A 5,775-nucleotide genomic window follows, 5' to 3' on the forward strand; every position below is an offset into this window, starting at 1 on the left:
GTTTTGCACTTTCTGCATATGTTTATGCTGTATGCTTTCTACTTTGCATTTTCTGCATCTGTTCATATTCATTGTTGGTCACATATCACTGTACTTTCCTTATAACTATGGGTGCATGCTTATTTTCCGACTCTGGCCCCAGAGCCCGTAGTGGAGCGTCCATCGACAGTTCCCTATTCACAGAGATATGACGGTCGGCTCCACTGTAGGACCCGCGAGCCCTTCTCATTCTTCAGGCACTATTTTGACACGGTAACTGCTTATGAGTTGACCTAAGACACAGTCATTTTTGTCTTATAACTATTTTGATTCACATATTAGCAACTGACAACGGCTAATAATCTGTTCACCTTCTACTTGCAGATCACGTGGCAGCCATGGGCCACGATGCCAACAGGGATCCTGGGCTAGTATAATATGGCCTAGAGCATTTCTCGTTATCGCATTCTACTCGAGGGCCCAGTTTGCCATGCCTGGTTCCTGGGCAAGCAAGTCATGTGTCAGACCATGGGCTTGCCTACTCTGATCATACCAATGGCACCGCCAGAGTCCATAAGGTCAGCAGACAGCCTATTTGCTAAAAAATTCATTCAGTTCATGATGGGCTTGGAGGTAGACTACTTCCAAGTCGAGGGTGATTATACAGTCTTCATTCAGACATATCTTATGCCACCTCTGACCGGTGTTTGTGGGAGTGAGGGAGTGAGAGCTCCTGCTATGAGGGCAACGACTAGGGCAATTAGGGTGACCAGGGCCTGTGGGGGAGCGACTTCTTGGGCGAGGCAAATAACTGGTTGGCCAGAGCTTCCCACTACACTTACATGTTTGCGGCATACTGGGGAGGCTTATTAGATCCCTATTGAGCCTGCACCAGCCGGGCATGAGCTTGCCGAGGTTCGAGGCCCGACTCCAGTATGTAACAAAATTTATGTTTTGCACGCCATATTTCACTTCAGTTATGTTTATAGCACACTAATCACCTCAACGCACTTGCAGGCATATATAGAATACACCGGGGATGCTTTCAAGTTGGTGGTTTCCCTGATGGCGATGGTGTAGAGGCGTATGGGCCTGTTCAGTCTCTACGGTATTCAGGTAACTTTCTTCAGTTTACACTTCATGCTATCAGTCTTTCTGCTGATACACTAGTATTTCAACCGTAATATGTTCCACATTGCAGTGATCTAATACACTACATCTGATACATTACACTCAAATACTACATTCATACACTGTACTTGCACATTGTATTTGACTTCTGCCTACACTCATGCTGCATACCATGCTTATATTTGATACATACACTGAAACTGATATATTGAAAACTGTCTTTTACAGATCCCAGATATACTGGGTACACCAGCGGAAGTAGCACCAGGACCAGTAGTACCTCCTCCAGCAGTAGGGAGGAGAGGAAAACAGGCCCCAACATGTAGCCAAGGCAAAGCCAGGGGCAGCCGAGATAAGAATGGTCCTTTAGAGCCCATTCTGAACGATGACGAGTGGCTCTGAGGAGGCAGTGAGTCCATAGTCTGAGTCCTCTGAGAGTGGAGACGACGACTGAGCCGGGTTCTGAGGCAGAGAGCGGCGATGATTCTGGTTTCGATTTGGCATCTAGTTCAAACAGTGGTGTAGATGAAGAGAACTCTAAGTCCCCACTCAGAAGAGGACGAAGAGGACCTCTCAAGCCTGAGATGGTTGGCGCTGATTTTCTGTATTTTTGCTTAGTGTCTTTTGTTAGTAGTGTTAGCACATTGTACAGTTTTAGACAGCTTTTATTTTCTTTGAAAACTTGTACTGCATTTTTGTAAAAACAACCATGATCAGAATGAAAACATGTTTTTATTTAAAAAAGTGTTGTATTTTGTATCATGAGCACCACATTACATGAAAACGAGATTGATTTTGATAATGAAACCGAACACTTGTATTGGCATGACATTTTTAATTGGATAATGAACCAACCAATACTTAACAAACAAAGTAATACAACTCGATAATCAAAATAGCAACAACTCGATAAAAAACAAAACAACTTGATACACAACAAAACAACTCAATAAAAAAAACAAAACAACTCAACAAACTTGCTAGAACTAAAAGGACTCAAAACAATACCTTAAAATGTATAAAGAACAGGACAAAGCACATACTTTCAGCATTCCCAGGACGTAGGTGGTCGGCAAGCTTGTCAAAATGATTGTTAGCCATGAATAGAGGCTGTCGGCCACCAGTGGTGGCCGGTTAGCTACCAAAGTGGCCTGTCAGCCATCAATGTGAGGAACCTCCAGATTGCTGCCACTTGGCTTCCACTCACTACCTTATCTTCTACAAAAGGTTGAGCTTCATGATTTCTTCATTTCAGCTACAAATTCTTCACAAAATGGAGCCATTTTTTACCGAAAAACTCTCGAATTGGATTGCAACTTTAGATGGCTCGAAAAAGTTGAATTTTTGGGGTTTTAGCATAAACACACTTTTCCCGTTGAGTCATTCTCCGCTTTGTTTTTCATTTCTACATGCTATGGCTAGATGTTGGAACCCAATTACACACATCTTTAGTTTCGGGGGACAAGAGCTATACCCGACAATCGAAGAATTTCAAGTGCTAATGGAGTCTCGGTGCATTGAATAAATCTTGCCCCAGTCCTGTTTTGGTCACATCCAAGCTTTGGGCCAGATGTGCGGCCTTACTCTACATGAGGCTCGATCCTTAGTTCACAATGGAGAGCTGGACATTCCCAGTTTGATTCATCAATTTTCTGACGCAAGTAACCAAGGTGACCTTCTTTGGCGGGGTTTTTGACAACATGCCCTTTGTTTGTGCATGTTAGCACATTTCCTCCTTGCCTCTAGTTTCGGTAGATCTAGTATTCGATTAGTCGAAGTTGCCTAAGGTTTGAAAGTGGGAAAGAGTTGCTTTGGTTTGGCGTTGGCCGAGACTTTGATGGGCTTAGGAGCCTTTCATTGGTGAGAGACAAGCAAATTCGCGGGAAGTCCATTACTTCTTCAGGTAATGTTTCCCATCATTTCTTATATGTGTTTCTCACATCACTCGGCATTCATGATCTATTTTTCTCTCAAAGCCCTTTTCTCACTTTTCTCTCAACATACACCTCTCTTTTCTTTAATCCCTATTTTCTTTCATCCCTTTTCAAATATGGCTTATGGACAAACTGAAGGTAGTGGACTCTTGCCCCACATACTCAGCCCGAGCATACTTTTTTCGTCAATAGCTAGTTGATTTTTCGAATGAAGGATAGTGGTGCCATTGGATGTGTAACAGGTCTGCTGCTGACATTGCTTGGCGTTGCCCCTGGCTTAATCTAACCGAAATGAGCTACAGCATGGCTCGACAACCTGGCATTGAGTTAATTGGCCTGACTCATTGTGTATTCCACTTTCCGTTCCGATTCAGGCGTCAATTTGGACATGATCAGGCTTGCCCGTCCGAGGCTCACATTTGGCTACGTACCTCACTACCTGGAGGATGAGAGAACTTCGAGCTCCTGCTCTTAGTTTCAGCTGTGCCCTTTCTGATGAGTGCCTGACTTGGCTTGAAGATGAGGCACAATCCAGGCCCACTTTGACATCAAAGGCTTCCACAAGCATAAATGGGGGACGCAGGAACACCTCACTCATCTATGCCCCCTAGTTTATTACTTTGATCTTTACTTTTCAAGTTTTATGCATGTAATAAAAGAAGCTTTGATTTGTATTGAGAATTGGAGAACTTTGTATTGAAATCAATGAAATTAAAGTTATGAGCACTGAAAATTTTCCTTTTGGTCCAAAAATGGTCAAAGTTATAAAAGGTAAAATTTGAGCAAAAATCAACTTTTATTAAAACTTTTCAAAACCATTTTCGATAAGGATCACTACTTGACACACACAGAATCTATCCTCGAGATGTACAACCTCGAATCCGAAGATCACAAATTGCCCCTTGATTGAATAGCACCACTCAGTACTGTAACCAAACACATGGATAGGACAATTGAATCGGAGGTGTTTACGGCTGAACTTTAAGATGAAGTTGCCTATGTATCCCAGAGATGGGAATCAAGCCTTATGTACTTCGGTTCGGGTCTACTTGAGTATTAACTCTCTCCTTTTGCACTCTAACTTTTGCCATGGCCGTCCTTTAGGGTTTTCAACCTTGCGAGCTCAGTTTTTCTTTTTTTTCAATTTTTTGTGCTCTAGATTTTGCTTAGGTCGCCCTTCCGGGTTTTCAGCCTAGCGAGCCTCTCAGGGATAATATTTCTTTAAGTTGTCCATATTGATCGGTTGGGAAAATTCTAGGCCATCCAAGTCCATGAGAATAACAGCTCCACCCGACCAGATAGTTTTGATGATATAAGAACCAGTCCAATTGGGTCTAAACTTGCCCCTAGGGTCATGAATGGGAGCTCGGTTGTCTTTCAGCACCAAATCCCCTTCTTTGAGTTTCCTGGACTTAACCTTCTTATTAAAAGCCCTAACAATCTTATGTTAATAACCCTGAACATGGTACAGTGCTTTCATTATTCTCTCATAAAATAGCATCAGTTCTTCGAACCTGCTCTGCTACCAGTCTGCCTCTGCTATCTAACATTCAGCCATAACTTGTAGCAACGAAACTTTTATTTCGATCGGCAGAACAACTTCCATCCCATAAACAGAGAGTAAGGAGTTGCCCCAGTAGACGTCCGAATTAAAGTCCTATAACCCCATAGTGCAAATGGAAATTTGTCTAGCCAGTCTCTGTAGGTCTCAACCATCTTCTACAGAATATGCTTGATGTTCTTGTTGGCGACCTCAACAGCTCCGTTGGTTTGTGGCCGGTGTGTGGATGACTTTTGAAAAGCCACGTTGTATTTCTCTAACAAGTCAATCATTTATTTCTTGAAATGGGAGCCATTATTTGAAATAATCTCGTTTGGAACTCCATAATGGCAAATGATGTTGTTTCGGATAAACTTAGCCATATGCGCTACCTTCAACACTGCATATGACTGAACTTCCACCCACTTTGTGAAGTAATCAATTGCCACCAGAATGTATTCATGCCCATTTGACCCTTTCGGTATGACTGCACCAATGACGTCAATTCCCCAGACTGAGAAAGGCCATGGTGAAGTCATGTTGTACAGCTTTGACGGTGGAATATTCATGCGATTGGCATGAATTTGGCATTTGTGGCATCGCCGTACAAAACCAATACAATCCTCTTCTATAATAGACCAATAGTAACCTTGTATGAGAATCTTCCGAGCTAACATTACTCCGTTTATGTGTGCTCCACACTCTCCCCCATGGATGGCCTCCATTAGGCACTTTGATTCCTCTACGTCGACACATAACTTTTGCATTTCCAAAGGACCCCTCTTGTATAGTTTACTTCCATAGATGATAAATTGAACGGCCATCCGCCGTATTGCCCTCTTATCTTTGGCATTCGCCCCTAGTAGATAAACCTCTTTTTTCTAAGAAGTTCTAAATATCATAAAACCAAGGGTTTTGATCTTACACTTCATCTATTACGATGATAGACTCGTAGGTCGGCGTATATCTCTGCTCAATAATGATCGGACGCATTCGGACTCCGAACGGGATGTCTATCATGGAAAATGGAGTTGATGAAGCGTTAGCAAACCTGTTGTTCTCTCTTAGTAGATACGTGAAGGTCAGCTTCTCAAACCTAGGAATCAGAACATCCAGGGTCTGATGATAAATCTTCATATTTTCTTCTTTGACCTTCTAGTCTTCTTTTGCTTGAGACACAACTAGGTTCGA

The sequence above is a fragment of the Camellia sinensis genome, chromosome 6 (genome assembly GCF_055761805.1).
Source record: "Camellia sinensis isolate YWXY chromosome 6, ASM5576180v1, whole genome shotgun sequence".
Classification (NCBI taxonomy): Eukaryota; Viridiplantae; Streptophyta; class Magnoliopsida; order Ericales; family Theaceae; genus Camellia; species Camellia sinensis.